We start from the raw sequence: 13,348 nt of genomic DNA, 5'->3' as shown, positions 1-13,348 counted from the left end.
CCTGGGCCTTAGTTTGCCTACCGATGCTGTAAGGCCTTCTGTCTTATTCTCAGCATGCATATATGTGTAAATAAAACTATGCATCACAAAGAAAAGTCTGTCTCTTGTGGCCATCTCAAGGAAACCAAGCCCAATGTATGTGCTGGAACACTTGACCTCACCATCTGGAGACCAGGCTATGCCTTACGATCTGCCTACTTTTGTAATGATGTCTTCTGTAACCCGCAGCTTGGGAAATGAGTGCAAGCCAGGAGGAGAGGGGGAATATGCTGTTCAGATATACGTGCTCTGAATAAAGGCTCAGGGTGCCACACCCCTCTTTCAAACTGAAAGAGGTTCTGCCCTAGCTTCTGTTCTGTTCTGTAAAATGGAGGTAATTATGGTCTTCAGGTTGAAGGGCCTGTAATGTGGTAGGTTCCCTTTGGGTTTCCTGCTAGAAGAATTTATAGCCTTGGAATTAAAGGAAAAGGTTGTGCCCCTCAGCATGTCCAAGCTTATGATGAATTGTTGAGCATTCAGATCCATAGCCTTCTGCAGCTGCTTTGCCCTTACATGTCTTAGCAGGCCAAAGATCACTCTTGCTGACTAAAGCCTTTATTTTAGGATTCCTCTGGGCATACATCTGACAGAATAATCAATCATGATTCTTAACATTTTTATTCCAGTTATTCCATTTCTGCCAAAAAAAAGGTCCTGTCTATTTGCAGAATCGCTCATGGATGAAACTTGGCTACCGTTCAGTCTTATCCCACATGGGATGCTGAACTAATTATATAAGGCAAGAGAGGGGTTTTTTAAACCTAGTCTTAGTGGCTAACCACAGTAATTGAAGAGATAGGCAGAAACACAGGACGTAGGGGTGAGAATAACCTTCATCATTATCTTGCGAGAAACTTCAGAAATAAGGAGACTGTGGTCGTTACCATGTTACTAGACCGTTGATTCTGACATGCTTAGACAACTTGTGAGGTAGCATTTGCAATGAAAGATTTGGAGATATCTAGTGTTTCGAAGCATGGTAAGTCTTCTCCAAATGAAAGAGTGAACCAGAGAATGCCCACATCACTCACTTACTGTCTTTTGGACACAATTTTAAGCTTTGTCCTATAAAGGTCCCAAAGTTTCTGCTCCTACTTATCTAAAAGATGAACCACATAGTCTCCTCTGTTTTCCTGTGACTTTAAGAAAAACTGGATCAATCAGCTAGACTGATCTCCCAATTATATCATTGATATAGCAAGTCCTAACAGCAAGAGGCCTTTAGTATATATTCACGGTGGCTATTTCCCAGTTGTGGGGGAAATGAAGTCTGGTGAATTCATATACAGTACTTCCATTTAAATATCAGAATAATCAATAGGTTAAGTGCATAGAAGGTTGGACTTAGTCTTGAGTTCAAAGCCCTTACCTGTGTCCTCAATGGGTGGCCTTGGGCCCATTAACACTCTCTCTCTCCCTCTCTCTCTCTCTCTCTCTCTTTTTCATCCATTAAACTTCAGTAGCCAACTTCACAAAGTTGCTGTGAGAATCAATGAGATGAAATTATATAGTGCTTGGGAAGGACTTGGGTGTGTCAAAAGCATATTTCATATTTGTTACTAATGACAATGATAACCTTATTGGAGTGGCTTTTATGACATCATCATTATACTCCTGTCCTCCTCGATAAAATGTAACCACGCCGAGGCTCGCACAAGTGTAAATAAATTTGCATGCCATTGCTTTCAGGGAAAGAAAAAGAAGTCCAAGCAAAACTCAAGCTGACACCAGAGATAGCTGCCCAGCACGGAGGTCATCATCGCCTAATTAGTTTTGCTACATTGCCACAATAATTTTGCCTGACAGGACACTGAATTGAGTCTCAAAAAAGCAATCAGCAACTAACAAGCATGATGGGCATTAGTTACAGCTAGTGACAGAGTAATTAGCAACTGACTGTGCCACTTTACATGAAAGACCTGGAGACGCACAGCTTTCTTTTCACCAAAGGCCAATAACGCTCGTGCTTATAACAACATAGGAATGCATGATATTTCTGGAGTCAGGGACACAGGAATTCCACCCCACCACCCATTCACAGAAAGTTCTTCATGCTTTTGGGACTATTTATGTAAATCAGATTCTCTCCACTAACCCTGATTTGAGGGAGCTATATGACCTGGGTTTGATAATGGGATCATATATTCATTTTATTGTGTTATGTGTTTACTGACTAAATCAGCCATGGGCAGCCCTCCAGGTAGTTTTACTGTATTCAGACACATGTGAACAATAAAAGAGAGTGCAACAATTATCCCCAAGTGCTTGCTGTAATAAAGAAATAAATAAACACAGAATTCCAAGTGCATGATGTTATTGGCAGTTCTATTTTCAACTCCTTTCCTAATGATTCCTAACAATGAATTTAAATTTTTAAACAACTTTGAACCTTGGGTCAGCATTTTCATTTGAGCTCTCTACTATGACTCTAAGTGCTTTTTCTCAGTCAGTTATTGCTAATTCAGATCACATGAATGTATAGGTGAAATTAGGATGGGGGGGGTTGCCTCCATACTTTCGCTGAGTAGTATGCAACAAACTTTTACTCAGAATGGGCCCACTGAAATGAATGAATATGATTAAGTTAATTCAATCGATTTCTATAGGTCTAATTTGATATGCATTTTTTGAACACACTTTTCCATTATCAACTCATTACTGTACAGTCTTTTACGGGTTTTTTTTGCTGGGAGAGCTGTATCACAAAATTCAGAGAAATGTGAAGTTTGATGGATAGCTTGGTTTTGTTTGGGAAGTGTGGATTAGATAGAGTTGAAAACCAGCATGGTAGAGGAAACTTCTCAAGTGAGAAAATGGCAGGATTATATTGGTTTTCTCCCACTTAAAGAGCTGCACATAAAACACACAATGTGCTTATTGTTTGAATAAACACTTGGAGAGTTCCTGCAGGTTATCCCCCCTTTTTTGTTCTTCCTTGTTACTCTGGAGATAACTGTTATGTACTCAGTTCTCACCCTGGGCCAGCAGGGGGATACTGTAGATAGTTCAGGCCCACATATGCAAATACGGGATCGAAAGTGACGTTCAGTGATTGGATAGTTACAGAAAGTTGTTACTGTTGCGTTCTAGTGGAGCTCTATATAAGCAGGCTGGCTGAACCCTTCAATTCAGTTCTGTTCTGACCTGTGAATAAACAAGAGCTGTTTGGAGAATCGCTGTGTCGTCTGATATGTTCACCCACAACTTAACAATAACCCTTTGTTTTTCAACTGTGGACATCATCAACCATCAACCAACTCATTAATGCACCATGACTACAGGACACTACATTTATCTTGACACATTTTCCACACAGATTTCTCCATGTGCCTATTCCTCTGGACAGAAGAACTAAGCGTATTTCAACAATGCAGCCCACAGTCACACGTGTTTCTTTCTTGCTGTTGAAAATAGTTTGTACTGCGCTGAACTTAACAGCTGCTCTATCATTGATTAAAATTAGGGTAAATAAATTACAGTGTGTTGCATTTAAAAAATGCTAAGCACTATAATGGGATTAATTTGTTTCATCCATTCAGCCATAATTGGGGGTTGGAAGGTATAATTTCACTTTTTATTTTGCATTTCCAGCTGATATTAATTTTCTGTTTGAGTTGCAGTGCAACCAAGTTTCTTCAAACACTAATGGCACTGAGTTAGAAGCTCTGATTCTATCATTTACATACATATGACCCTTATGGCAGGTGCCCTGCAGTGACTGTATTAGTTACTGGCTCCTGTTGTTAACTTTATTGTGCAGAAAAGTCCCATCTAAACTTACTGGAGGTTTATGCTGCTATTCCCGTAACATGCCTAAACATCTACAATTATCTTTAAAACTCTAGAAAGTACCAAACACTTACACACACACACACAAAATGTCAGCATTTTGAGAATTTCCTAGCAAACATGCTTTGGTTCTGACAGGAATATCACGTATACTTAGGAGTGGGGATGAAAATCTGTTCAGTTGGCTTTTAAAGGTGAACTCAACTCATTTTCATGTGCCTTCCAAAATAATGCATGAACTGAAATGCAGCCATCCTTAAAAAACAAACAAATTTCTCTGAATTTTTCAGTGCAGTTTTCTAGCAGAGTAATGTGTCTGAAAATATATGCACAAGAGTAAAGCGTACATATAAATGCATATATTAGTGAAAATAATACACACATTTACAATGTATTGGCGAAAATGGTGTATATTAGGCAAAATATTAGGAGACATTCACACAATAGCCATATTCTCTAAGAGGACTGAGCGGGTGGTACCTGAACAACTCCTGGCACTCCTGGGGGATGAGGGCCATTTGGATCCCTTCCAATCGGGATTCAGGCCTCTTCATGGGACTAAAACTGCCTGGGCCGTGCTGGTTGATGATCTCCGGCAGGCTATGGACAAAGGTGAAAGCTTTTTCCTAGTTCTGCTGGATCTCTCAACGGCCTTTGATACCCATCAGCCATGACATCCTTCTGAACCATCTAGAGGAGCTGGGGGCACTATTATAACTCTTTCCTCTTGGGCTGTGTCCAGAAAGTGGTGGTGGGGGATGAGTGTTCAGCTCCAAGGGCCTTCTGGTGGTTCCCTCCCTGCGAGAAGAGAAGTTACAGGGAACCAGGCAGAGGGCCTTCTTGGTTGTGGCGTCCGCCCTGTGGAACACCCTCCCATCAGATGTCAAGGAAATAAACAACTATCTGTCTTTTAGAAGACATCTGAAGACAGTCCTGTATTGGGAGATTTTTAATGTCTGATGTTTTATAATTTTTTTTTATGTACTGTAGGCTGCCCAGATGGGTGGGGTATAGACAATAATAAAATTCTTCTTCTTCTTCTTCTTCTTCTCCTCCTCCTCCTCCTCCTTCTCCTCCTTCTCCTTCTCCTTCTCTACATCTGCATCCATGGTTAGCAGCTTTGCCTAAATCAGACTGAAGGAAGTCATTGTCTGTTTTGAAAAAAAAACCTAACTAACATGGGAGGATTAATTAATGCTCTTTGGCTTCTTTTGGTTCTCTTCACCCTCCTTACATTTCTGGCCATCTAATTTGTAGGCATATCAGTATGGTGTGTGTGTGTGTGTGTGTGTGTGCGTGAATGGGAACTAGACTTTTGCTTACATATATATTTGGCCTGGCTCCCACTGTCTCCCGGATCAAGGTCCGGGTTTGCTGCTTTCAAGAGCTGTCCATCTGTGCTGCTTATGTGCAAGGAACTTTGAGACTGGTAGTTCTTTGGAGTGCAGGTCATACATCAAAGCACAGATCTGTCCTGCCCTTGGACTCTGGATTGCATCCATTGAGAAGGAGGAAGTCTTGACGTTGGGATGCTGTTTTCAGTAGCAGCTTCAAGTCATTCATAAAATATCATTCTAGCCCTAGTAGCAGTGACCTTTAGCTTTTTGGCTTGTGCTCTTTGTAGCCTTTCACTCACATGAGCTTTCAGGAAGACAGCTGGAGAGGAAAGTCACTGTGGGCTTTTGAGCATCCTAAGTCCAAGACCATCAAGAGAGCACCAGTTTCTGCAGTCCACAGTGCAGGAGGGAGTGAAGCCATGAATCTTTGATTGCCTGTATGGGTCAGAGTCTCCATTTACAGCTGAGCAGGCTGGGTATTTGAAAAGGCATGTGCATCACCAGAGGTCAGGGAGCAAAATGTAAATTTTGAAAAGCCCAAGCAGTTTCTAAGCACTGAAGTCCTTTTTTTGCCTTGTGACATTTTATAGATGAGTAAAAAAAAATCAAAATCAAAAAATCTATACAACTATTTGAAGAATAAAATAAAACCTTGCTTGAAATCAAGCTCTGTCCCTGCTGGCAAGCTTTGCCATTTGCTGCCACTCACAGAAGCTCTTGGAAATTGTAAACAGTAACTTAGGCTGTAAGAATGACTGGCAAGAATAGGCAGCTGACACCAGTGGGAACAAGTTATTCAACCATGTTTTCCCACTACAAATACACATTTTCATTACATTTCATACAGGCTGGGTGACTGTGTAGGCCACCTACAGTCTGGGATGTAGTTCGTAGTGGAACCATTTTGCTATCTAAGGAAACAAAGCAGGGTGCAGTTCATCTATTTCTCTGGAAAACACACACCCTGATGGTTTCATAATAGCAGTTTACCAGAGTTAGCCATAGTTCAGAGGCAATGTTTCCCAAACTGGGGCCTCCAGCTGTTGCTGAACTACAACTCCCATCAACCCTAGCTAGCAAGACCAGTGGTCAGGGATGATGGGGATTGTAGTTCTAAAGCTGTAGGAGACCCAAGTTTGGGAGTGGCCTTAGAGAATATACTTCATGGGTCCCAGTTCTCTGCTCATATTGTGTGACTTGCACATCCGTAAGGTTAGGTGTACAGTTATTGCCCATCCTCCTTGGGTTGACTGCACCAAGCTATTATAATCCCCTCAACTGTAAGAAATTAAACCTTACGGAGCCTTTCGAATTCTGTTAAAGGGCAGAGTAGAAATTTCATAAACAAACAAATAGCTCAAGAAAGTGAATGGGTTTTGTTGGTTTGAATTCAGGCCACATCTGCTCATGTGACTCTCAGGCTACATTCACATTATACATTTAAAGCACAGCCATGGTCCCCCGTCAAATGTATAACCCCCCCCCCCATTCCTCCCACAGAGTTACAGTTCTCAGAGTGAGTTGGCAGCCAGTCCCTCTTCCCAGTGAATTCTTGTTTCAGACCATCAAACAAATAGTAGGCCACGAAGGATGGCATGTGTACTGTTTGGTGGGTTCAGGCTGTTCATGTTTGGGCTAGACTAGAAGGGGAAACATTTCCTTGGAAGCATTCCCCTTCTCCAAGGTACTTTATAGGGCCTGCTTCCCATTTGTAAGAGGCAAATTCTAATACTTGTTCAGTGCTTTACATGGCAAGGTCCAGAACCTTTTGTTCCACTGAGTGCCTGACATTACAAAATCTTCCCATGGAGATGGGACTTCTCCCGCCCCCCAATAAATTTTTATTATTTTCTTTATACATTTCTTTAAACAAGACATTAATCAGCATGTAAACTTTTTTGCTCTGTCAAGCTTGTGACCCTCCCTCTGATATCCCTTATTGAATCCAGTCATGTATTCTAGCTCTTTACATCTTAACATCTTATCTACATTGTAGGAATTACTTCAATCCTGCTAGTTCTTTAAGTTTTTACAATTCTCATTTAAGTATACCATAAATTTACTCCAGTTTTTCTGGAATTTCTGATCGTCCTGCAAGTCAGTTTGGCCAACTCAGCAAAATCCATCATTCCGCAATAGTTGGTATTTCTTGTGATTTCCATTTTTGGGCTAACAAAGTCCTCGCGGCAGCTGTGGGGTACAGAAATAATCTTTGATCTACCTTCATAATCTCATTTCCCATCAAGCCTAGCAAAAAGGCTTCTGGCTTTTTAGGGAAAGTATATCTAAGTATTTTCTTTAATTCATTGTAGATCAACTCATGGAAATGGGACTTCTAACAGAGGCTAATATGAGTGAGGAAAACTATAGACAACTGTCAAGATCTTCCTTTGTGCAGAGCTCTGGAATATATCTGAAAGCTCCTTCTTTTTCACTTGCTGAGTAACTTGTTAATAAATGAACGAATTATACGGAGGGGGGGGGAGATGATGTTGTTGCCATCTAGCAGTTTGCTGTCCCTCAGCTGATTGAGGTTACAGTGGCAAGTACAAAATAGGTGGTAGAGAAGGTTTAGGGATGGTTGGGACCTGACTGCTTGCCAGAAAGTATAATCTCCACATCACAGCAGATTTTTTAAAAATAATATTTTATTGGCTTTACATAAATCTATACATTTTAACTTTAACCGTTTCAAAACATTAAAATAAAAAGGTTCTTTCGAACCTTCAGACCTCCTCCCCTCCCTCCATGGATTCCATTTCCAAGGAAAATATATTCTTTTTACTTTTTCTGCACTTTTACCGTTATCTGTCTCTTACATATTCATAGTTTCCAATGTTCCTTTCACATTACAAGTGTCATTGTATCCCTGCCATTGATTTTAACTGTTTACCGAGGTCTTTTAAGTATATTAGAAAATTATTCCAGTCTTTTAAAAATACTTGATCTTCCTGGTTTCTGATCTTTCCCGTCAGTCTCTCCATTTCTGCATACTCCATTAGTCTGCCATTCTTCTTCCTCCTTCCATCTCTGGGCTAGAAGCATTCTCGCTGCCGTCGTTGTGTACATGAACAGTCTCTTGTCTTATTTTGGTATCTCTTCTCCTATTATACCTAACCAAAAGGCTTCTGGTCACATCACAGTAGTTTTGGCTTCCCTGCGGTAAACAGCTTTGACAAGAAACCTGCCTTCCTTCAAGACTTTAAAAAAATAAATAAATCAGTCAGGCATGGGATGTAAGCTATACGACAGCTAACCTTTATGGACCAATGTGCGATTTCCGTTGCCTTTTGTCCTTTGGATTTCATGAGGGAAAAACTGTGCCCCTCTCCATCTAAAACTGAGCACCATCGACAGAATTGAGGGCACTGAGAATCTTAAAAGGATTAGCTTCCAGGCATGGATATATGTTTTCATGCAGAATGCCTTTCTCCAGTTCTGGAGACCCAGGAGAGCTCCAGTTCATTTGGGCAAAGAAAGGAGAAAGAGGACATAAATAGATGTTGCTTCTAGGATGACATTGTACAAACAGTGAGTGGACATCTGAGAGCTTGCCAGGCACCTCTTGGGGGACCCTAATAAGGTAGCATTCATATTCAATCACCTATAGAGAAAGTCCTTGTCTTTTTAAATGTAGATCACACTTAAATTCATGTGGCCATTAAAAATGTTTCTCAGGCATTGCTTGAGGCTACAATGATATCTCATCTTTTTCTTGGTTCATGAACAGGCACCAAAGAGCTCATTGCTGTTATATAAAAGGAAGCCATGAGTTGCTTAATGTCGCTTCACAGTTCCCACACTTCCTCATTCCTGAATAGGGTTAGGGATTCTTTGAAAATGGGCATTCATGATCAAAGTGCTACCCACTTAAAAAGTATCTTCAATAAATAATCAAAGGGCTCCCCTGCTGTTTTCTTTAGGATAAAGTGTTCCCTTTATAATTACTGGTTTCATTTTTTTTTTTTTTTTGAACCTCTAGCTCTTTCCTTTCTAAGGCAAAAGGAGAGAAACAGAATGTTTGAAATAAATTGCATCCTGGTTGTGCCACTGCAAAAAAAAATTGAATGAAGGTGGGACATTATACTGCTGACTATATCAAAATTGTTGCATTAATAATATGATATTATTGGCTGGCCAACATGATACCCTCCAGAACCTGTTGGACTCACATCACCTTTGACCATTGGTCAAGCTAGCTGCAGCAGATGGGAGGTGCACTCCAACCTTGTTACATGGCATATTATAAACCTATTGAGATATACACCTGAAATTCTCGTAACCTGAATTTCTCTCTGGACTTTGGTGTTCTGAAAGACCCGGTATTGCTTCTCAAGGGCAACCAAAAGGATCAGGAAGATGATGAAGAAGAAGAGTTTGGATTTGATATCTTGCTTTATCACTACCCTAAGGAGTCTCAAAGCGGATAACATTCTCCTTTCTCTTCCTCCCCCACAACAAACACTCTGTGAGGTGAGTGAGGCTGAGAGACTTCAAAGAAGTGTGACTAGCCCAAGGTCACCCAGCAGCTGCATATGGAGGAGTGGGGACGTGAACCCGGTTCACCAGATCACGAGTCTACCGCTCTGAACCACTACACCACACTGGCTCTCAATGATGGGCATTATAGCAAAATAATCATGTTACTGTTGGCATCCATCTGTCTCAAGAGACAATGTGTCTCAGGGGGATGGGGGGGGATCAAGATGATATATAGATGGTATTTAACCCCAAAGAAGCTAGCTCAAATGTACAAAATGTATCAAGCAAATGTTGGAAATGTAAGGACCGTGAGCTGTCATTTTAACATATGTGGTGGACCTGCAGGCAGGGGTGTAGGAAGGGGGGGACGGGGGTAGTCTGCCCCAGGTGTCCCCCTGGGGGGTGACAAAATGGCGGGCTGCCGAGTGCTACACTCACTGTAGGATGGTTGAGGGCGGGTGGGCACCATCATTATGGGCACTGCTTGTGCACTGTCTGTATTGGCACCGCATGTATGCCATTGGTATGGGCACTGCTCGAGCGCCATCTGTATCGGTGCCATGCATATGCTGCCAGGCATTTTGCCCTGCTCCTCAACACCCTGCACCGGGTGCTGGAGAGCCTTCCTTCACCACTGCCTGCAGGAAGAACTTCTGGGACATGACATATAATAAAATTAAGAAAAAAATTAAAGTGAGTTTTCCCAAGAGGCCAAAATTCTTCCTGCTGGGAATACTAGATAGAGAAATCCCCCCCAAAAAGCCTCAACAGTATTTATGTATGTGACTACAGCGGCAAGGATTCTCTATGCGCAGAAATGGAGAGAGTAAAGACCAACCTCAAAGAAAGAATGGCCGATGAAAATCTTGGAATGTGCAGAGATGGCAAAATTGATGGCACCGATAAAAGTCATGAATTTAGAATCTTTTCAAAAAGACTGGAGACCTTTTCTAGTCTATATAAAAAGTTATTTCCCATACAGCAGGGTTTGAAGTGTACAAAAATAGCAGAGCATAGTAAGAAAGCATTAGAGATCATTAGAGAGGATGAAATTAGATAACATAGAACCTTAAAATGCAATTATATACAATCTGGGTGAGAGGGAAGTCACTAGTTTGTTGAACTCGGGTATAATTGTGGAGTAACAAATGTAACTTTCTATGTGGAAAAAAGAATAAAATAGTATTTTTAAAAAAGAGAGAGAATTGAAGATTCAATGGAATCTGAATCACTTTGTTGGGGTTTTTAGAACTGATTCAGGTTCTTCAGCCGGTCTGCCTGCACAACCCAAGTATGTGTATACTTGTAGAAGCTGACTGAGCCTATAGCCAGTTTGAAAACTTGACCCTATTGAACCACCAGCATCATATAGACCTCATACAGAGATGCTAACAGGGTCTAGCGAGTATCTGCACTGAGCCACAATTATTTCATTTGGTGGAAAACATCGTGTTTCACTTAAATTCACAAAAGCAAAATCTGCATGTTCCACAGAACGTGTGGACTACATGTCACGTGGAGGTTTCAATATTTTGTTCAGGCAGCATCTGGGACGACCAGTGCTCTTGCAGGGTTAAGGATTTTTCACTCTTCCTTCTCTCATTTCCATCAGATTTATTCGAAACCACAGGAGCCACATTAAGGAAAACAGCAAAACGAGCCCTCGGTAAATTGATTATAATTATGCGTGCCACACAGATGAATAATAATAATCTGCTTGATAAATTCGTAATAGCAGAAAATATTACATAGATTAAAATGATAAAGGCAGTTTCAGTAGGAAATGGGGAATAACATATATCTGGAGATGGCAGCAAGCTGTCCTTCAGTTTAATTTGGCTTCCAGCTGTGTCTCAGGTTTCGAGACGCAACTATTTATTTGAAGTAATTGTCATAAACAATCAGTCAAAAATGCAACTGGGTGCCATTGTTTTGCTTCTGATCTCCAATCTGCTGTTGAATGCAATATACTTCTATGCAGAAAGAGCAATATGCCAACATTTTCCAAGTAATTCAAAACAAACTGTTTTATTACCTAGGCTAAGGTCCATTTCACAAAGAATCAACCATTTAAAAAAACCCTAAAGGGAATATTTGCAATTGAAAGTTAGGTTCCAAGCTCTTTCTACTTGCTTGTCTTGTACAACTTTTATTGTAGGACTCATAGGTGACTGTGCATGTGTTCAAATAGTTCACATTGCCAAATATGCCCTTATGGACAATAAACGGAGACAGTGGGTGCAAATCATATTCCAGTGGGAGATGCAAATTAGGTAGAGGTTAGACTGAGCATATAATTGGGATGAGCAGGATGTTACCCAAATGAACTTCCCTGGAGATATTTAGGAAAATCTTCACCCATCTGGATTTGGGGGCTTCCAAATTGCCCAGTTTTCTTTCCAGAATAGTATTTATTAGTAGCATATTAACAAGCCACTGTTCTTCTATTTTGGATCTCTGGAATTTGTTCAGGCTTTGGTGCAAGCAGAGAATTTTGACCCCATTCTCAGTTATTGACTAATTTTACCCCCATTTGGGTCACACCAATGTACATTTGGGTCACCCCATCATGCGGATTCGAACCGCCAACCTTACGATCAGCAAGTCCAAGAGGCTCGGGGGTTTAGACCACAGTGTCACCTGCCTCCTGACAACAGATGGTGAACCCAAGTCTAACAGGTTGAGCCAGTTGACTTCTAAAAGTCTATGGACCAGTTGACTTCTACAAGCCATAACAATATATAGTCTCAAATTAGCTTAGGAGGCAGGGTAATTTTTAACTAGGTTTTTTTTAAAAAAAAAACAAAACCAAAACCTTATGACTGGGTGGGTGCTGCAGCTTGCAGGATAGGTGCCTCAGCTCAACAGCTGTTGAGAAAAGGCATTGATCCTGTGGGGAGGACATCAGGCATGAAGGAGAATGAAGCAGACTGAAGCTCTTGCCTGGGAAGTTGCAGCAGAGAGGCAGCTCTGGGTGTTTTTGTGGGTTTTCCCTTCTGATGTCTGGCTCTCCTTCCTGATCAGTCTGATCAGTGATCCATGACTGTCTCAACTCATCTCAACCAATGGCCAAATCCATCCAAATGGGCCTGATATAGATAGAGATAATGCACAGGTCTACTGGTCAGCCAGAAGCTTCCAACCAGCTAGACTTCCTAGCAAAACCCAGTAAGGCAAGCACCAACTCCCTCTTCTAAATAACAGAGAAATCATGCCACTCCTAGGAAAGCAGCAGAAAATCAGCCTCTTTTCTTTTGTCAGAGGGAGAATATTTGCAGGAGGGAATGGAACTTCAGCACTGCTTTAGAGTGTGGAACAATAATAAAATGTTGTTGTTGTTTAGTCGTTTAGTCGTGTCCGACTCTTCGTGACCCCATGGACCAGAGCATGCCAGGCACTCCTGTCTTCCACTGCCTCCTGCAGTTTGGTCAGATTCATGTTTGTAGCTTCGAGAACACTGTCTAACCATCTCGTCCTCTGTCGTCCCTTTCTCCTTGTGCCCTCCATCTTTCCCAACATCAGGGTCTTTTCCAGGGACTCTTCTCTTCTCATGAGGTGGCCTAAGTACTGGAGCCTCAGCTTCACGATGTGTCCTTCCAGTGAGCACTCAGGGCTGATTTCCTTCAGAATGGATACGTTTGATCTTCTTGCAGTCCATGGGACTCTCAAGAGTCTCCTCCAGCACCATAATTCAAAAGCAT

This window comes from Podarcis tiliguerta (assembly GCF_965153285.1).
Source record: "Podarcis tiliguerta genome assembly, chromosome: 17".
In the NCBI taxonomy this organism is placed as follows: Eukaryota; Metazoa; Chordata; class Lepidosauria; order Squamata; family Lacertidae; genus Podarcis; species Podarcis tiliguerta.
The sequence above is the reverse complement of the archived record's forward strand: the minus strand, read 5'-3'. Positions refer to the sequence as shown.